Source organism: Oncorhynchus masou, chromosome 28, assembly GCF_036934945.1.
Source record: "Oncorhynchus masou masou isolate Uvic2021 chromosome 28, UVic_Omas_1.1, whole genome shotgun sequence".
Lineage (NCBI taxonomy): Eukaryota > Metazoa > Chordata > Actinopteri > Salmoniformes > Salmonidae > Oncorhynchus > Oncorhynchus masou.
This window is the reverse complement of record NC_088239.1, coordinates 11760307-11782490: the sequence shown is the minus strand read 5'-3', so window position 1 is coordinate 11782490 and position 22184 is coordinate 11760307. Positions and strand designations below refer to the sequence as shown.

General features: G+C 44.2%; 1 pseudogene; it reads left to right on the top strand.

Moving 5' to 3' along the window:
• Window positions 1–605: 605 nt before the first annotated feature.
• LOC135516941 (uncharacterized) overlaps window positions 606–22184 on the top strand; it is a 47421-nt pseudogene continuing 25842 nt past the window's right edge.

Here is a 22184-nt window from a genome sequence, read left to right as displayed (position 1 = left end):
TAGTTAAATAAATGTTAAATCAAGTAAAAATGAATTAAGAGTTTGTTCTTAACTGACTTGCCTAGTTAAATAAAGGTTAAATTAAAATAATGTAAAATTTTTAATATGGTTTAAACTAATTACCACAGAAAATATATGAATGACAGCACCAGTCATTTAGAGAAATCAGACTGGGGGAAAAATGAATAATTGTCATGTTCTGACCTTAGTTCTTTTGTTATGTTGTTGTTTTAGTATGGTCAGGGCGTGAGTTGGGTGGTTGTCTATGTTAGTTTTTCTATGATTTGCTATTTCTGTGTTTGGCCTGGTATGGTTCTCAATCAGAAGCAGCTTTCAATCGTTGTCCCTGATTGAGAACCATATTTAGGTAGCCTGTTTTCTATTGTGTTTCATGGGTGATTGTTTTCTGTTGTCTGTTGTGTGTCTGCACCAGCCAGAACTGTTTTTGGTCGTTTTCGTGTTCATTTAATAAATATGGACACATACCATGCTGCACCTTGGTCCTCACCTTCTTCCACCGACGACGACCGTTACAGAATCACCCACCGCCAAAGGACCAAGCAGCGTGGTAACGTGCAGCAGCAGCGATCTCAGGACTCCTGGACATGGGAGGAGATCCTGGATGGCAAAGGACCCTGGGCACAGGCTGGGAATATTGGCGCCACAAGGCAGAGCTGGAAGCAGCGAAAGCTGAGAGGTATGAGGAGGCAGCCCGGCAGCGTGGCTGGAAGCCCGAGAGGCAGCCCCAAAAATGTATTGGGAGGGGGTACACGGGGAGTGTGGCGTAGTCAGGTAGGAGACCTGCGCCAACTCCCCGTGCTTACCATGGAGAGAGGGGGACCGGGCAGGCACCGTGTTATGCCGTGAGGCGCACGCTGTCCCCGGGGCGCAGGCATAGCCCGGTGCGATACATAGCAGCACCTCGTATCGGCCGGGCTAGAGTGGGCATCGAGCCAGATGCCATGAAGCCTGCTCAGCGCATCTGGTCTCCAGTGTGTCTCCTCGGGCCGGGGTACATGGCACCAGCCTTATGCATGGTGTCCCCGGTTCGCCAGCACAGCCCAGTGCGGGCAATTCTACATCGCCGCCCTGGCCTGGCTACAGGGAGCATTCAACCAGGTAAGGTTGGGCAGGCTCGGTGCGCGAGACCTGCAGTGCGCCTCCGCGGTCCGGTCTATCCGATGCCGCCTCCACCAGAGTCTCCCGTCTGTCCGGAGCTGCCAGAGTCTCCCCTCTGTCCGGAGCTGCCAGAGTGTTCATTTATTTCCGTGTTCAATGAATAAATATGGACACATACCACGCTACACCTTGGTTGTCCCCTTCTTCCACTGACAACGACCATTACAATAATAAGTAATAAAACAACATTAGCTGATTGTGTATGTAAACATGAGAGAGTAATTTACGGGCAGCAGGACCTCAGTGTCAGGAATAGGTTCCTGTGTGTGTGTGTGTGTGTGTGTGTGTGTGTGTGTGTGTGTGTGTGTGTGTGTGTGTGTGTGTGTGTGTGTGTGTGTGTGTGTTATGTGAGTATGTGTGTCTGAGCTCTGTCATGGCAGGTCGCCGGCTACATGAAAACCTATGCTATTTCTGGTAATGTGCTGTGAGAAGGCTATAACCAGGGTAAACTAATTTGTTAGAGGGACAACCACACGTGCGCGTGTGTGTGTGTGTGTGTGTGTGCGTGTGTGCGTGTGTGTGTGTGTGTGTGTGTGTGTGCGTGTGTGCGTGTGTTGCGCTACCACCACTTCATCATTAAAATAAGGGCCGTGAGAAGAAATACTATTAAAGTAATAGTCAACAACAACACACACACACACGTCACATCACATAGATCAGACATGGGCCCAGCCTCATTTCAGAGACCTTCCTTCCCCAGTCTCTCCTTCCCCAGTCTCTCCTTACATAGTCTCTCCTTCCCCAGTCTCTCCTTCCCTAGTCTCTCCTTCCCTAGTCTCTCCTTCCCCAGTCTCTCCTTCCCTAGTCTCTCCTTCCCTAGTCTCTCCTTCCCCAGTCTCTCCTTACATAGTCTCTCCTTCCCTAGTCTCTCCTTCCCCAGTCTCTCCTTCCCTAGTCTCTCCTTCCCCAGTCTCTCCTTACATAGTCTGTCCTTCCCTAGTCTCTCCTTCCCCAGTCTCTCCTTCCCTAGTCTCTCCTTCCCCAGTCTCTCCTTACATAGTCTCTCCTTCCCTAGTCTCTCCTTCCCCAGTCTCTACTTCCCTAGTCTCTCCTTCCCCAGTCTCTCCTTCCCTAGTCTCTCCTTCCCCAGTCTCTCCTTCCCTAGTCTCTCCTTCCCCAGTCTCTACTTCCCCAGTCTCTCCTTCCCCAGTCTCTCCTTCCCTAGTCGCTCCTTCCCCAGTCTCTACTTCCCTAGTCTCTCCTTCCCCAGTCTCTCCTTCCCTAGTCTCTCCTTCCCCAGTCTCTCCTTCCCTAGTCTCTCCTTCCCTAGTCTCTCCTTCCCCAGTCTCTCCTTACATAGTCTCTCCTTCCCTAGTCTCTCCTTCCCCAGTCTCTCCTTCCCTAGTCTCTCCTTCCCCAGTCTCTCCTTACATAGTCTCTCCTTCCCTAGTCTCTCCTTCCCCAGTCTCTACTTCCCTAGTCTCTCCTTCCCAAGTCTCTCCTTCCCTAGTCTCTCCTTCCCCAGTCTCTCCTTCCCTAGTCTCTCCTTCCCCAGTCTCTACTTCCCTAGTCTCTCCTTCCCCAGTCTCTCCTTCCCTAGTCTCTCCTTCCCCAGTCTCTACTTCCCTAGTCTCTCCTTCCCCAGTCTCTCCTTCCCTAGTCTCTCCTTCCCCAGTCTCTCCTTCCCTAGTCTCTCCTTCCCTAGTCTCTCCTTCCCTAGTCTCTCCTTCCCCAGTCTCTCCTTCCCTAGTCTCTCCTTCCCCAGTCTCTCCTTCCCTAGTCTCTCCTTCCCCAGTCTCTCCTTCCCTAGTCTCTCCTTCCCCAGTCTCTACTTCCCTAGTCTCTCCTTCCCCAGTCTCTCCTTCCCTAGTCTCTCCTTCCCCAGTCTCTCCTTCCCTAGTCTCTCCTTCCCTAGTCTCTCCTTCCCTAGTCTCTCCTTCCCCAGTCTCTCCTTCCCTAGTCTCTCCTTCCCCAGTCTCTCCTTCCCTAGTCTCTCCTTCCCCAGTCTCTCCTTCCCTAGTCTCTCCTTCCCCAGTCTCTCCTTCCCTAGTCTCTCCTTCCCCAGTCTCTCCTTCCCTAGTCTCTCCTTCCCCAGTCTCTCCTTCCCTAGTCTCTCCTTCCCCAGTCTCTCCTTCCCTAGTCTCTCCTTCCCCAGTCTCTACTTACATAGTCTCTCCTTCCCTAGTCTCTCCTTCCCCAGTCTCTACTTCCCCAGTCTCTCCTTCCCCAGTCTCTACTTCCCTAGTCTCTCATTCCCCAGTCTCTACTTCCCCAGTCTCTCCTTCCCCAGTCTCTACTTCCCCAGTCTCTCCTTCCCTAGTCTCTCCTTCCCCAGTCTCTACTTCCCTAGTCTCTCCTTCCCCAGTCTCTACTTCCCTAGTCTCTCCTTCCCCAGTCTCTACTTCCCTAGTCTCTCCTTCCCCAGTCTCTACTTCCCTAGTCTCTCCTTCCCCAGTCTCTACTTCCCTAGTCTCTCCTTCCCCAGTCTCTACTTCCCCAGTCTCTCCTTCCCCAGTCTCTACTTCCCCAGTCTCTCCTTCCCCAGTCTCTCCTTCCCCAGTCTCTCCTTACATAGACTCTCCTTCCCTAGTCTCTCCTTCCCTAGTCTCTACTTACATAGACTCTCCTTCCCCAGTCTCTCCTTCCCCAGTCTCTCCTTACATAGACTCTCCTTCCCTAGTCTCTCCTTCCCTAGTCTCTACTTACATAGACTCTCCTTCCCCAGTCTCTCCTTCCCCAGTCTCTCCTTAAATAGACTCTCCTTCCCTAGTCTCTCCTTCCCTAGTCTCTACTTACATAGACTCTCCTTCCCCAGTCTCTCCTTCCCCAGTCTCTCCTTACATAGACTCTCCTTCCCTATTCTCTCCTTCCCTAGTCTCTACTTACATAGACTCTCCTTCCCCAGTCTCTCCTTCCCCAGTCTCTACTTACATAGACTCTCCTTCCCCAGTCTCTCCTTCCCTAGTCTCTACTTACATAGACTCTCCTTCCCCAGTCTCTCCTTCCCCAGTCTCTACTTACATAGTCTCTCCTTCCCCAGTCTCTCCTTACATAGACTCTCCTTCCCCAGTCTCTCCTTCCCCAGTCTCTCCTTACATAGACTCTCCTTCCCCAGTCTCTCCTTCCCTAGTCTCTCCTTACATAGACTCTCCTTCCCTAGTCTCTCCTTCCCTAGTCTCTACTTACATAGACTCTCCTTACCCAGTCTCTCCTTCCCCAGTCTCTACTTACATAGACTCTCCTTCCCCAGTCTCTCCTTCCCTAGTCTCTACTTACATAGACTCTCCTTCCCCAGTCTCTCCTTCCCCAGTCTCTACTTACATAGTCTCTCCTTCCCCAGTCTCTCCTTACATAGACTCTCCTTCCCCAGTCTCTCCTTCCCCAGTCTCTCCTTACATAGACTCTCCTTCCCCAGTCTCTCCTTCCCTAGCATCATCTTCTTCAGTTTCTCCTTCCCCAATCTCTCCTCACCTAGTCTCTCCTTCCCCAGTCTCTCCTTCCCTAGCATCATCTTCTTCAGTTTCTCCTTCCCCAATCTCTCCTCACCTAGACTCTCCTTCCCCAGTCTCTCCTTCCCTAGCATCATCTTCTTCAGTTTCTCCTTCCCCAATCTCTCCTCCCCCAGTCTCTCCTTCCCCAGTCTCTCCTTCCCCAGTCTCTCCTTCACCAGTCTCTACTTACATAGTCTCTCCTTCCCCAGTCTCTACTTACATAGACTCTCCTTCCCCAGTCTCTCCTTCCCTAGCATCATCTTCTTCAGTCTCTCCTTCCCCAGTCTCTCCTCCCCCAGTCTCTCCTTCACCAGTCTCTCCTTCCCCAGTCTCTACTTACATAGACTCTCCTTCCCCAGTCTCTCCTTCCCTAGCATCATCTTCTTCAGTTTCTCCTTCCCCAATCTCTCCTCACCTAGTCTCTCCTTCCCCAGTCTCTCCTCCCCCAGTCTCTCCTTCACCAGTCTCTCCTTCCCCAGTCTCTACTTATATAGTCTCTCCTTCCCTAGCATCATCTTCTTCAGTTTCTCCTTCCCCAATCTCTCCTCACCTAGTCTCTCCTTCCCCAGTCTCTCCTTCCCCAGTCTCTCCTTCACCAGTCTCTCCTTCACCAGTCTCTCCTTCCCCAGTCTCTCCTTCCCTAGCATCATCTTCTTCAGTTTCTCCTTCCCCAATCTCTCCTCACCTAGTCTCTCCTTCCCCAGTCTCTCCTTCCCCAGTCTCTCCTTCACCAGCCTCTCCTTCACCAGTCTCTCCTTCACCAGTATCTCCTGTCCCATTCTGAGATAGATAATATATTAACAAGGGAGGAAAAAACAGGTGTGAATCTTCATGCTGAAAGTGGCAAGTCAATGTCAGAGAAGCAATTAAGGACCAAATCTATGTCAGATGTTTCTATACAGTGTTCGTTTAGTGCTGCTCATTCTGCCTCTCCTCTCCTCTCCTCTCCTCTCCTCTCCTCTCCTCTCCTCTCCTCTCCTCTCCTCTCCTCTCCTCTCCTCTCCTCTCCTCTCCTCTCCTCTACTTTACCTTCCTTTCCTCTCCTCTCCTCTCTTCTCTCCTTCTCCACTCTGTCCTCCTCCCTGCCTCCTCTTCTTCAACATCATCCTTCTCTCCTCTCTCCTTCAACTTCATCCCTCTTCTCTCCCTCCCCCTCTCTCCTCTCTCCTGTAAATAAATAGCTCTCTCTTTAAATACTCATTCCATCTCAGCCTTTGGAGAGGTGGACTGAGAGGTGGACTGAGAGGCGAACTGCATGTGGCACGTAGGAAAACAAAGGAGAGACTCAAGTAAATCACCACATCAAATCATGAAAAGATGGATAGAAAATAAAACATGATGTTTATTGGAGGAAAAAGCCAGAAAGATGATGGTGATTGGAGGAAAAAGCCAGAAAGATGATGGTGATTGGAGGAAAAAGCCAGAAAACATGATGGTGATTGGAGGAAAAAGCCAGAAAGATGATGGTGATTGGAGGAAAAAGCCAGAAAACATGATGGTGATTGGAGGAAAAAGCCAGAAAACATGATGGTGATTGGAGGAAAAAGCCAGTGTCTTACTTACACACAAAACCTGATACGTCTTTCTTTTTGTATTTTTGCAAAAGTTATTTATCAGGTTTATCTTTTTTGGTTGTTACATGTTAATAACAATTTCCAGAATAGACTTAGACTAACTGCAGCCTAAAGACTGCATGCAAATTGCAAATGTCTATTTGCTGACTCTAAACTATGTTAACCATGTTTCTAATTTCAATGTGTAATCTTTCACATTGAGAAGTGTAGCCCAATGCAGGGCTATTGCTTTCCCTTCCACTCTGTGAGAGACAGAGCCATCCAACCCTCTCTGTGTCCAACCCATCCTGATATATGAACAGAGGTTTATAAGGGCAGGCCAGTACATGTGTAAGTTTGGCCTTATGGTTGACCTTACAAAGCACTTAGTCCCCCTCCAGCCCTATCCAAGGTAATCCTGCCGGGCCTGCTACAAACCATTTATTCACCTAACCACCGTCAAGACCACATCAATCAACATTAGGAGCCCTCTCTCTCTCTCTCCATCACTCATTAGTTAATTCTCTCTCTCTTTCTCTCTATGCCTCTCTCTCGTTCATTTGTTCATTCTTTCTCTGACTACAGTGTCCATGTCCCTCCCTCTTTTTCTTTGTCTGCCAATCTGTCTCGCTCTCTCTTTCTTTGTTAATTCTCTCCCCCATCTCTCTCTCCCTCTCTTTTTTCCTCCTTACAGATAGATATAGAGACATAGTCCCTGAGCCCTAACCTTGTATTGGCACCTCTATTGATTTGAATTAGTCTAATTAGTTAATTATTGCAGGGTTCATGGAGGCCATCCATTACAGGCCGTCCCAGAGTTAATATGCTAATGAACCCGATCAATTATCACTCAAAGCTAAAGTCATTAAATTAACAAGCTTATTAGCATAGTCAACGATGGCAACCTCATGACCCTCTTGTTTTCTCTCTGTCTGCGTTGCTCTCTCTCTCGCTCTCTCGCTCTCTTTCTCTGTCTCCCTCCCTCTCTCTCTCTCTCTCGCTCTCTCTAGCTCTCTCTCTAGCTCTCTCTCTAGCTCTCTCTTTCTCTCTGTCTCTGATTCTCTCTCTCTCTGTCAATTCAGCCCCACCAGCTACGTATGTATTGTCAGTAGTAGGAATATGGATGAGGATGGAATGGAAATGGGGATGGGATGAGATGGGGATTCGATGGGATGGGGATTCGATGGGGATGGGGATGGGGCTTCGATGGGATGGGGATGGGGCTTCGATGGGATGGGGATGGGGATTCGATGGGATGGGGATTCAATGGGATGGGGATTCAATGGGATGGGGATGGGGATTCGATGGGATGGGGATTCAATGGGATGGGGATTCGATGGGATGGGGATGGGGATTCAATGGGATGGGGATGGGGATTCAATGGGATGGGGATGGGGATTCGATGGGGATGGGGATGGGATGAAATGGGATGGGGATTCAATGGGGATGGGGATGGGGATGGGGATGGGGATTCGATGGGGATGGGGATGGGGATTCAATGGGATGGGGATGGGGATTCGATGGGGATGGGGATTCGATGGGATGGGGATTCGATGGGGATGGGGATGGGATGAAATGGGATGGGGATTCAATGGGATGGGGATTCAATGGGATGGGGATTCAATGGGATGGGGATGGGGATTCAATGGGATGGGGATGGTGATTCAATGGGATGGGGATTCAATGGGATGGGGATGGGATGAAATGGGATGGGGATTCGATGGGGATGGGGATGGGGATGGGGATTCGATGGGATGGGGATGTGGATTCGATGGGGTTGGGGATGGGGATTCGATGGGATGGGGATGGGGATTCGATGGGGTTGGGGATGGGGATTCGATGGGGTTGGGGATGGGGATTCGATGGGATGGGGATGGGGATTCGATGGGGTTGGGGATGGGGATTCGATGGGGATGGGGATTCGATGGGATGGGGATTCGATGGGGTTGGGGATGGGGATTCGATGGGGTTGGGGATGGGGATTCGATGGGGTTGGGGATGGGGATTCGATGGGGATGGGGATTCGATGGGATGGGGATTCGATGGGGTTGGGGATGGGGATTCGATGGGGTTGGGGATGGGGATTCAATGGAGTTGGGGATGGGGATTCGATGGGATGGGGATGGGATGAAATGGGATGGGATGAAGTGGGATGGGGATGGGGATGGGATGAAATGGGATGGGATGAAATGGGATGGGATGAAATGGAATGGGATGAGATGGGGATGGGATTAAATGGGATTGGGATGTGGATTAAATGGGATTGGGATGTGGATTCGATGGGATGGGGATGGGGATGGAGATGAGATGGGATGAGATGGGGATGGGGATGGGGATTCAATGGGGATTCGATGGGATGGGGATGGGGATGGGATGTGTGAGATGGGATAGGGATGGGGATTCGATGGGGATTCGATGGGATGGGGATGAGATGGGATGGGGATGAGATGGGATGGGGATGAGATGGGATGGGGATGAGATGGGATGGGGATGAGATGGGATGGGGATGAGATGGGGATGAGATGGGGATGGGGATGAGATGGGGATGAGATGGGGATGAGATGGGGATGGGAATGAGATGGGATGGGGATGAGATGGGATGGGGATGAGATGGGATGAGATGGGATGGGGATGAGATGGGGATGGGGATGAGATGGGATGAGATGAGATGGGGATGGGGATTCGATGGGATGGGATGGGGATTCGATGTGATGGGGATGGGGATTTGATGGGATGGGGATGGGGATTTGATGGGATGGGGATGGGGATTTGATGGGATGGGGATGGGGATGGGATGAGGATTCGATGGAATGGGGATTCGATGGGATGGGATGGGGATTCGATGGAATGGGGATTCGATGGGATGGGATGGGGATTCGATGTGATGGGGATGGGGATTTGATGGGATGGGGATGGGGATGGGATGAGGATTCGATGGAATGGGGATTCGATGGGATGGGATGGGGATTCGATGGAATGGGGATTCGATGGGATGGGATGGGGATTCGATGGGATGGGATCGGGAGATGGGAATTTTGGGGTGGGGAAGTAGTCAGGATAAACAAATCAAAGTTGGATAGACTGATCCCTAATGATCTGTCTAATCTCCCTTAATCCCTCAGTGATCTCTGGACTGCCCTTTGCTGCCCCCAGGGCCAAGCAGATGGGATTAACACACACACACACAAACACACGCAACAATGTTCAGCGGAGGAAAATGAGCGTTGATATACTGTTTGTTTTTAAAGATAGGGATAAAATTGAGGGAAGAAGTAGTAAACACCATGAGGGTGAGAGACAGCTGGAAGGAAACAAAAAGAGAGACAGAAAGAAAGAGAGGATGAGACAGAAAGAGAAAGAGACATCATGACATCATGACAGGTCGTAGGTGTGTGTGTGCCTCGCCCATTGGTTGAAGTGTGTGAGAGAGTCCAAGTCAGTCTTCAGGTACTGGTGTTCAGCATGTAGACTACACACACTCTCCTCCAGAACCCTGCTCCGCTGCTCCAGATTCTGACAGACCATACAGAGACGTAGACTTCATCACTGTATCCTAAAACCACACAGATCCCACACCATCCCACACCAACACTGTGTTAAACATGTTTTCAAACTCTAGCACAGAAAATAGGCTGCTTCAGTAATTGACTGAAGTAGGGAGAGAGTGAATTAATGCTCGTTCACATTTCGCCACAAAGCAGAACACTCTTAAAACCATTAGAACAAAACCTTACTGTTTCTAAAATGAGAAAATATATTACAACCATTAAATCAGGCATTGCCTCTCATACTACACTGCTCATTGCATAGTTTACATTGTAGAATAGCACATAAGTAGCTCTACATGCTCTGCAATGGATTTAATGACCAATTATGGATATTAGTAGAGTGATGCTTACAACAGTCAGGGGACAAGTATGTATTATAAACTGGGTGGTTCGAGGCCTGAATGCTGATTGGCTGACAGCCGTGGTGAATCAGACCATATACCACAGGTATGACAAAACAGCTATTTTTACTGCTCTAATTACTTTGGTAACGAGTTTATAATAGCAATAATAAACCTGGGGGTTTGTGATGTATGGCCAATGTACCACGGCTAAGGGCTTTGTCCAGGCACTCCGCGTTGCGTCGTGCTTAGAACAGTCCTTAGCTGTGGTATATTGGCCATATATCACACCCCACGGGCCTTATTGTTTAACCTCTAGCGACGAGCAATCCCGTATCCGGGAGCGTAATCATAGCCTCAAGCGCATTACCATAACGCAACGTTTCCTATTCATGAAAATCGCAAATGAAATGAAATAAATATATTCAAACACAAGCTTAGCCTTGTGTTAACAACACTGTCATCTCAGGTTTTCAAAATATGCGTTACAGCCAACGCTAGACAAGCATTTGTGTAAGTTTAGCATGGCATAATGCTATGCTAGGCTGTGCTGGCAGCAGGCAACATTTTCACAAAAATAAGAAAAGCAACCAAATTAAATAATTTACCATTGAAGAACTGCAGATGCTTTCACTCTGGAGACTCCCAGGAGACTTTTTCCAAAAAGAATATTTCTGTAGGCGAAAAACGTAAAGTCTGTTCACCCTGCTTGGCTGAGAAATCGACTGAAAATACTTAAACTATAATGCCAAACTTTTTTCAAAATTTGCTCCGTAATATCGACAGAAACACGGCAAACGTTGTTTAGGATCCATCCTCAATGTGTATTCGATAATATATCCGTGGAGGCAGTTGGTTTCTCATAAGAAACGATTGCAAAAATGGCTACCTCAGTATTTTACGTAAGGTTTTCTCCCGGAGACACCATGCGTCCACTCGCCCTATATGGTCTCTTACAGCCATTCTCCAATGGAAATGCCCAAAAAGACGTCACAATGCTGCAGAAACGTTGGGGAAAACGTGGAAAACGTAAGCTGACTCCTAGCTCCTTCACAGCCATATAAGGAGTCATTGGCATGAGGCGGGTTCAAAAAATGCGGCACTGCCTGATTTGATTTTTATCTGGGTTTCGCCTGTAACAGCAGTTCTGTGGCACTCACAGACAATATCTTTGCAGTTTTGGAAATGTTAGAGTGTTTTCTTTCCAAAGCTGTCAATTATATTCATAGTCGAGCATCTTTTCGTGACAAAATATCTTGTTTAAAACGGGAACGTTTTTCATACAAAAATTTAAATAGCGCCCCCTATATCCAAGAAGTTAAATATACTATAGGGACAGTTCATTTCTTACCGACAATCTAATTCCCCACTGGATCCATTTTGAAGAGGCTAGGCAAAATCAACAGAACTTTAGACCTTGCTAGATGACTCCAAATCTAGTTACATGAGTAGTAAACCACAATAATGTACTGTTAGTCCTCTGCAGTCTGTTTGTTAGATTACTGCATGCTGTTGTAAATTGTAAATGTCTATAGGCTGTTGAGTAAGGAATGGTATTGTTCTTGGAATATTACAACTTTATTTAAAATGTCTAAAGAGGACGACAGAACAAATCATCTGTTTCACCTGTCTTGTCTTGTCTCCACCCCCCTCCAGGTGTCGCCCATTTCCACAATTATCCCCTGTGCATTTATACCTGTGTTTTCTGTTTGCCTGTTGTCAGTTCGTCTTGTCTCGTCAAGCCTACAAGCGTGTTTTTCTGTACTCCTGGTCTCTTTAGTCCCTGTTTTCTAGTTCTTCCTGTTTTGACCATTCTGTCTGCCCTGACCCTGACTCTGAGGCTGCCTGCTGTTGTGTACCTTTTGACACTGGCCTGGATTACCGACCTCTGCCTGCCCTTGACCTGTCGTCTGCCTGTCCCCTGTTTTGTCAATAAACTTCTGTGATTCAAACTGTCTGCATTTGGGTCTTATCCTGAGTTCTGATAAGAAGCCTGTACTGGCCCATAACCAGACAAAGGCAAGGGGAAAGTAGATACACTTTTTATTGGATGGAGACGAGACCTGTATCATTCAAAAATTTATATTATAATTATATTATATTATATTTAAGCAATACGACATGAGCGGGTGTGGTACATGGCCTATATACCAGGGCTAAGGACTGTTCTGGATACAGCTCTTAGTTGTGGTATATTGGCCATATACCACACACACCTGGGAGGACGTATTGCTATTATAAACTGCTTACCAACGTAATTAGAGCAATAAAAATAAATGTTTTGTCTTACCCGTGACATACCACAGCTGTCAGCCAATCATCATTCAGGGCTCGAACCACCCATTTTATAAATGGCTTTGAGGAACAAGTAACCCTCACACAGGAGAATTTTCATCAAATTATTTTGGTATTTATTACTGAATCGATGAAGGGCTGGTCAACTTCACAACTCAACTCATCAACTAAAACAACGGGCATATAGGAATGTAGCCTGTAAGTCAATGTAGTTTGTTTACCCCTCAATAAACAACACCACTTTCATGTTCTGCAACATCTATACAAATACACTGAAGTGAATCGTTTAACATATGGTTATTAATGAATTATTAAAAACGATTTATCAGCTATGTGCATGCGAGGTCACTAGCTAGACGGTGGGAGAGATAGTATTAATATTTAATGTATTAAGGTCTGTTATCCACATGATCAGGGGTTGTGAAGGCTGCTGTCTCTGGCTAACAGCATACTGCTAGCCCTGCCGCTCTCTGAAAACACAATTCAATTATACCTGAGACGGACCCACCTATTTTTGAATCATTCAGATGAAAATTCACATGTTCACTGATCAGATATAAAGGGAAGAAGGGAAAAAAACACACATTTTGTTATGAAAATTGATTAGAAGAATTAAGTTTCTTTGACCTCTAACACTCCTAGAAAAAAGGCTCTGGATAGAAACAAAAAGGGTTCTACGTTTGCTTCATGTTCTATATGGAACCACTTAAGGTTCTATATAGAACCGGAATTGGTTCTATATATGGAACAAAGTTTGGTTCAGTCAAGAACCCCTGGGGTTCTGTTTAAAGAACCCTACAATCGGGTTCTATACACAGTAGAAACTTTAGGGTTGCCACATATGGAAAAAGCAATGGAACCCTTTTAGGTTTTATCCAGAACTTTTTTTTCTAAGAGTGTAGAGTTCTATAAAAACTTGTATGAACCCTTGACCTTTCCCATAATGCAATACTGGTGAGTGTGTGTGTGAGTGTGTGTGTAAAACTCTCTCAGGAGAGCAGAATGGCAAAGTATGTTATTCTACACCTGTGATTCAAACACAACAATATACATCTACTGAAAATGTGTTACATTTCCTCGCTGTCAAAATTGGCAAAAGAAATGTATTATATCCAGCGTTTCTTTAAGTGTCCGATGCTCCCTGACTGTCTAGCTTTCATTTTATGTGATTATTAGTGAGCTGGAGACAGTCAAAACACTGATTGTAGGTTCATTATCATTTATACACAGTTTTCACTTGATCTGAGTCATTATAAAGTATACATTTTTTTTTACATCAAATGTTTAATTATTAAAAGAAAATGCATTTTAGCTAACAATTTTCCTAACCTGAACTTAATTATCCTGACCTGATACGTTCATCCTCCTAACCTAATGCCCTAGTTCTCCTAACCTAACGCAGTTGCGTAGTGGTGCCTCAAGAAGTGGGTACCCAGCAGACCGGGACCATTCCCAGAACATTAGCTAAGATTCCCATTAAGATCCAGTTAAGCTTTTATCTAACATTTGGATGACAACTTGCAATGTTTGGTTCACAAGCCAGGCCTTTATTAACCTCTGTGCCACCTGCAAAGTATGTTGTGGTAATATTAGGTAAAACTTAAACATAACTTAAACATGATCTTGAAACCTCAAAGACAAGTTAAAATGTACATTGCGTGAACGTCAATGGAATATTATGTTAAATTATGTTATGCTAAAACAAGTATGCTATACATCATGAAAACGGACTAATTATTTCTTACAACATTAAGGGAATGTCCTGTGCAAAGTAACTTAATGTTAAGGCTCGGGACAACACTGCCCCCTTTGGATGAATTGCGTGCCCATAGTAAACTGAAAAAAAATCTGTCCAAAATTGCTAATATATGCATATAATAATTATTATTGAATAGAAAACACTCTAAAGCTTCTAAAACCGTTTGTCTGTATGTATAGCAGAACTCACAGAGCAGCCAATCTCCTAAACTAGTTTTCTCATCAGGAAAGTTGGGCAAACTTTGACGTCATCGCCCCCACCCTTCCCAACCAGCTATGGATCTGGGATCAGTTTCTATGTCTTCCGCGAGATGTCTTCTATCAGTAGAGCGTTTAATTGTGCAAATCCCGCGAGCTGTTACCCTTTGGCAGGCAAAATACTGGGTGTCGCGAGAAAATACATGCACTTTCAGGCGCGCGTTGGGCACAGAGCTCCCTTTGTTCCAACTTGCACAAGAAGAATACAGTTTGTCCGGTCGATTTGAGAATTGTTTTGTACGTTAATAACATCCTAAAGCTTGATTCTGCACTTAGTTTGACCAGTTTAGTCGACATATAATACGTAATTTTGAAGTTTTGATGCGCAACTGTTCGGGACCAGAAGTAATTTTGGATGCATTTCAGCTGGAACTTGTCGCATTTGCTAACACAAAGACACACGACTTGAAACCAAACGCTGTTTTGGGTAAGTATGACTCCTTCCACTACATTCTGATCGAAGACCATCAAAGGTAAGGGAATATTTATGTTGTAATTTTGTGTTTCTGTTGACTCCAACATAGCGGAGAAATATTGCTTATGTCTGAGCGCCGTCTCAGATTATTGAATAGTTAACGATTTCTGTAACGTTAAAAATAAATGTGACAAAGTGATTGCATTTAACATTGTAAAAATGTCTTCACATCTGAGCATATTTTGTGTTTTGGGAACCTTTCTGTTGTAATGTACCCACACTTTTCACAAAACCTAATGAAAGGAATTCAGAAAGGCATTTCTGTCAACATTATCGCAACATCAAAGGAATGTTTTGTACACCCTAATACAAACATTAACGGATTGTCATCACAACTGGACAGTTTTAGTGTTTGGGAGCCGATCTCTTGTCATATCCCCACAATGTTCCCACAACCTAAATACATTTTTAGGAACTTTTAAACAACATAAAACATTTGTTCTGCGAATGTATTTTTGCAACCTAATAGAAACATTGTAATAATCAGAATAAAAGGACAGTTTTTACGTTTTGGGAACATATCGTTTGTTATATCCACACAATGTTCCCACAACCTATTGAAACATTCTGGGAACATTTAAAGAGCAGATTAAATGTGTTCTGGGAACATTATTGTAACATCCGGTGAGTCTTTATTGCACCCAACATTGTAGAATCATCTACTATGTGTCTACAGAAATATGTAATTTGCATAAGTATTCACACCCCTGAGTGATCACGACTGCTCTGCACAACTGGATTGTACAATATTTGCACATTATTCTTAAAGAAATTCTTCAAGCTCTGTCAAGTTGGTTGTTGATAATTTCTAGAAAGCCATTTTCATGTCTTGCCATAGATTTTCAAGCTGATATAAAGTCAAAAATGTAACTAGGCCGCTCACGAACATTCAGTGTTGTCTTGGTAAGAAACTCCAGTGTAGATGTGGCCTTGTTTGACGTTATTGTCCTGCTAAAAGGTGAATTTGTCTCTCAGTTTCTGGTGGAAAGCAGACTGAATCATGTTTTCTTTTTCTGCCTGTGCTTAGCTCTATTCCGTTTAAAAAAAATATTCATGTTTAGACAGTTTTTGTGTTATGATAACATTTCCGCGACGGAACAAATGTTACATTTTGGTTTGCTGGGTAAACTCAAATGTTGCCTAAACATCCCAAATGACAAAGGAAAGACACCCTGTGTGAAAAATGATATGATTAACATTGACACACTCGGAATGACCTAAAATGAAAAATCCCATATTGGTCATTCACAGTCAGACCAACCCAAGCAGTACTGTGCTGTTCGCTAATAATAGGTATAGTATTGAAACAGGTAAATGAGGCTGTCAAATGAGTCAGAGTTGTAATTTATTTTTTTCTCAGGATTTTGCTCTCAAAGTCACGCGTTTTTTTAAATCTAAACAAATTATACATTTTCTAATGTGTAAACCACATCATGAGACCACTTTTGAGGTCTGGGAAAAATCTAAGAAATTTAGATTTTTTTGGTGTAGTTACCCTTTAATTCAAGTGCACAAGCATCTAGCACTATTGTTTGTTTAGTGATGTTTCGGAAGTATATGAGATGGAGTTTGCAAAAATGGCCACTGGATTGAATCTACTAATTATGACATAATTCTGCCAGGTATGCATAGGCTGCTTCGTAGCTAGATAAAATGTAATTAAGAAGGTTTTTGTGAAAGCCTTTCCTAGAAGATGGTTAGGCCTTTATATTATGAGGCACACCTTACCTTACATCAAAGTAAGCCTATAGCCAAATCCCACCATAGAAACATGGAGGAAATTATACGTAGTGCCCACTGAAAAATGTGTTTGTCATATCAAGACAGGATTTAGTCTTTGTCAAATTAACGTCAGATTTGACTTCTGGTAGCAGCAGGGGTGTAGCTTACTGGAGGATATACGCAGGTATACAGTATATGCAGTATTCCCACTTATTGGGTATACTCACTTCAGCCCCACAATGCATACCACAGTAGTGTAGTGGAAGTATACACCGTATCAATTAATAAAGCTGATTGGACGGATCAGAAAGTTTAGCTTAAAATATTGATAAACTATCATTTATTCATATTTTAGGAGCAGCAATAGGTAGGCCTAAGCGCAAATGTTCCACAATGGACAGTTTGTTTCATGGACAGAGATGAAAATATCTGTTAGAACATTTCAAAGAGGGGAGATCTAAAGATGCAACAATTATCATGGGGTTGTAAATGTGACTAGGACAATGCCTTTGCCTGCTAGACAATGAAAGAAAGTTAAAAGAAAACCAATAGAACAGGAGAACTCATATGAAGAAGTCTTTATAAAAGTTTTGCCTCCATTTTCCTATGGTGGGATTTTGGCTATAGGTTTACCTTGATGCAAAGTAAGACATGCCTCAAAATATAAAGTCAAATGCCCAGATTTGAAATAATTAAGGAAGTCTAAATATGGGTTCTACGCTGACATATGGAATTCTTTTAAGAAGGTCATACATTTGACAGATTAGCTATTTGATTTAGATTTATAGTACACCTCGAGGTGTCAAAGCAAAACATAAAAAAGGTATTTGACAAACATTGAATTTGGCCTATACTACCAATTTGAATTTGGCCCATGGCATTGAACACAGTGGCTTGCGAAAGTATTCATCCCCCTTGGCATTTTTCCTATTTTGTTACCTTACAACCTGGAATTAAAATTGATTTTTGTCGGGGTTTGTATCATTTAATTTACACAACATGCCTACCACCTTGAAGGTGCAAATATATATATTGTGAAAGAAACAAGAAAGAAGACAAAATAACTGAAAACTTGAGCGTGCATAACTATTCACCCCCCCAAGGAAATACTTTGTAGAGTCACCTTTTGCACCAATTACAGCTGCAAATCTCTTGGGGTATGTCTCTATTAGCTTGGCATATCTACCACTGGGATTTTTGCTCATTCTTCAAGCCAAAACTGCTCCAGCTCCTACAAGTTTGATGGGTTCCACTGGTGTACAGCCATCTTTAATTAAGTCATACCACAGATTCTTAACTGGATTGAGGTCTGGGCTTTGACTAGGTCATTCCAATACATGTAAATGCATCCCCTTAAACCACCTGAGTGTTGCTTTAGCAGTATGCTTAAGGTCATTGTCCTGCTGGAAGGTGAACCTCCGTCCCAGTCTCAAATCTCTGGAAGACTGAAACAAATATCCCACAAGAATTTCCCTGTATTTAGCGCCATACATCATTCCTTCAATTCTGACCAGTTTCCCAGTCCCTGCTGATGAAAAACATCCCCAAGTGGGGGGTTGGTGTTCTCTGAGTGATGAGAGGTGTTGGGTTTGCGCCAGACATATTCCTTGATGGCCAAAAAGCTCAATTTTAGTCTCATCTCACCAGAGTACCTTCTTCCATATATTTGGGGAGTCTCCCACATGCCTTTTTTTGAAGCGATGGCTTTTTTTTTGGCCACTCTTCCATAAAGCCTAGCTCATGGAGTGTACGGCTAAAAGTGGTCTTATGGACAGATACGCCAATCTCCGCTGTGGAGCTTTGCAGCTCCTTTAGTGTTATCTTTGGTCTCTTTGTTGCCTTCCTTGCCTGGTCCATGAGTTTTGGTGGGTGGCCCCCTCTTGGCATGTTTGTTGTGGTGCCATATTCTTCCATTTTTTTATAATAGCTTTAATGGTGCACTGAGGGATGTAATATTTTTCATTTCACTATTTTGTGTATGTCCATTACATGAAATCACCCCAAAAAATCAATTTAAATTACAGGTTGTAGTGCAACAAAATGGGAGAAACACCAAGGGGGATGAATACTTTTGTAACACATTCATAAATGGCAAAAAAGACAGTCCAAAAGATGTATTGAAGTTTTGAAGTTTCTGCCCTATATCTAGGAGATATGAGACAGCTGCCTCCATGCACAAAACAACCTCCACACTTCCATAAATGTGTATGTGTTACCTTTAGAAGAGCCCCATGACACTTGTGGGGGTCGTAGAGCAAAACGGATAATATAGTGTTTGTGAGAGTCTCCCCTTTGTACAGTGGGGTCAAATTAAACGGTTTCGGACGCTACAGACAAAAGTTGGCACATCAGCGATACCATCTTTAGACGAGTTCCTTGGTGCTTGTGGGGGTCATAGAGCGAAACGGAGAATACCATCATGTTTGTGAGAGTCTCCCCTTTCTGTATTATACTGAACAAAAATATAAACTCAACATGCAACAATTTCAAAGATTTTACTGAGTTACAGTTCAAATAAGGAAATCAGTCAACTGAAATAGATAAATTAGGCCCTAATCTATAGATTTCACATGACTGGGAATACAGATATGCATCTGTTGGTTACAGATACCTTAAATAAAGGTTTTTGCTTGGATCAGAAAACCAGTCAGTATCTGGTGTGACCACCATTTGCCGCATGCAGCGCGACATCTCCTGGCCTGTGGAATGTTGTCCTACTCCTCTTCATTGGCTGTGCGAAGTTCCTGGATTTGGGCAGGAACTCAACATGCAACAATTTCAAAGATTTTACTGAGTTACAGTTCAAATAAGGAAATCAGTCAACTGAAATAAATAAATTAGGCCCTAATCTACAGATTTCACATGATTGTGAATACAGATATGCATCTGTTGGTTACAGCTGTCGTACACATCGATCCAGGCTCAATGGGTGACATGTCTGGTGAGTATACAGGCTATGGAAGAACTGGGACATTTACAGCTTCGAGGAATTGTGCACAGATCCTAGCGGTGCATTATCATGCTGAAACACGAGGTGATGGTGGCAGGTGAATGGCACAACAATGGGCTCAGGATCTAGTCATGGAATCTCTGTGCATGCAACATGTCCTCGATAAAATGCAATTGTGTTCATTGTCTGTAGCTTATGTCTGCCTGTATAATAACCCCACCGCAACAATGGGTCACTATGTTCACAACGTTGACATCAGCAGACCGCTCGCCCACACGATGCCATACATGTGGTCTGTGGTTGTGAGGCCAGGTGGACGTACTGCCAAATTCTCTAAAACGATGTTGGAGGCGGCTTATGGTAGAGAAAGGAACATTCAATTCTCTGGCAACAGCTCTGGTGGATATTCCTGCAGTCAGCATGCATCATGCCAATTGAATGCTCCCTCAAAACTTGAGACAGCTGTGGCATTGGGTTGTGTGGCAAAACGGCACATTTTAGAGTGGCCTTTTGTTTTCCCCAGCACAAGGGGCGTCTGTGTAATGACCATGGTGTTTAATCAGCTTATTGATATGCCACACCTATCAGGTGGATAGATTATCTTTGCAAAGAAGAAAATTCTCACTAACAGGGATGTAAAACAACATTTGAGAGAAATAAACTTTGAGAATATGGAGCATTTCTAGGATCTTTTATTTCAGCTTATGAAACATGTGACCAACACTAGATGTTGCATTTATATTTGTGTTCAGTGTAGTTTGTAGCTACAGACGTTTCATGACAAGATAGATTTTTGGGAGGATGTCTCCTGGTCTGACAAACAGCCTGTACCTCTGCCATTTTCTACCGCAGATGCGGAAGGGCGATATTGGTGAATGCGGTGGATTTGCACACAGCCCAACATGTAAACTGACAGATTGTGATGGGGTATTTTTTTGATTATGTTATATAGATTGACACACCGGTGCATCAATAGACTCTAGGGGGTTAAAATAAACTACCAAAATGACAGTGTAGCTGTGTTGCTAGAAATTCTAATGACGTGTTTCACCTTGACAGCAAGCTGCAGTTGTATCATGACTTTAGCTATTACTTGAATATCACAAGAACACGTCACTTGAATATCAAGATACAATCAACCAGAGGCTGTAATTTACAAACAATATATAAACTAAATTATCACAGGAATTATCCCCAGAGGCTGAACACTTAGACTATTGAGTGGGTTTTTAAGGACATCTGTCAAGTTAAACTGGGGAGTGATCTCAACTAGAGATCAGCTATAGATTTCTCTTACATGCCTCACACACAGCACAGATCTTTACTGCAATGAGTGGCTGTTCTAGACATGTTTTTTTACGGCATTCCTTTGTCCGCTCCAGAGAGAAACATCATCCCATTGGCTCTTCCCAAGCCTGCGTCTTTCTGGCACACTAGCAAGTTAAGCATTCCATTTGCCCAATCGCTTTAATTGCTGTGTGCAAATGATAAAACATGAGAGAACAAAAGTTTTCACATCACTGTCTTTACAGCCCTGTGTGTTCTGTCATGCATTAAGACAGGGGCTTAGATAAGTAGATCAAATATTCTTACCGCTACACATTTTATCTGCATGAGGTTAGGCCACAGCAGTCGCACATCACTTCATCAGACACAACTTCAATGTTCTCATTAACTGTTCTTAGCTTCACCATTTAATTCGCTTCCTTGGCCTCCTAAATGTTTCATGAGTTTTTAAGTTGTTTTCCTGCAAATCCTGCTGTACTCATACAAGCTTTGCATCTTCCACCTTCATACTCACAAAAATCAATTAATTCTCATAAATAATTTACGTTCTGAGCAAACCAGGTTAAGCAGAGCACAAATCTTTGTGTCAGGCATTAATTTGCCCCATCTGGCTACGTATGGGCTTTGGTGATTAGAGGAGCAGGAAGGTCTTGATAAAGCATTGGAGTGCACCACACACACACGCGGAGAGAGGGGGAACCAGGGTCTAGGACTCCTCAATGCATTTACACACATCCATTTTTTATGAAACAGACTCATAACAATTATTCGTCTTACCGCCTGGTTAATCTTACCGCCTGGTTAATGTTAGCATCCCTGTAATCGCCATGACATCGCTTTTTAAAGTTCCAAAACTGACATTCTCTTCCGTTTTCATTGAGAGAGCATTAGTAGGACTAACACTGCCTGGCCGGAGAAAGAATATATATATATATATATATAATAATGTAAAAAACAATACCCATGGTAGAGTGCTTAGAATGGAGGGTCACATTCTCCAGACCTGTTACACAAATTCATTTACATGGGAGGAGAAATGTAGGGTTGTAAATGTACCATGCCACATCTCACAGAGACATCCCACTACAAGGGCACCCACAGTATGAGAGCCAAGTATAACAGGTTATATATGACTGTAGGCTAACAAGCAAAGATCACTGCCTTAGTGTTTGTGTACGAGTGTCTAAGCCAGGAGTTTAATGCATAATACATTGTTTTACAAAGCCAGACATAGACCCATACTTAGAGTAGACATGTTATATCTGAAGTGGACGTACACATAATCAGGAAAACTCCTGGTCCCAGGTAATAAAGAGATAATATCACTGGTCCATGGATCTCTCCTTTCATCAGGGGACCGAAGACTCCGACGCCCCTTCCCTCTCTA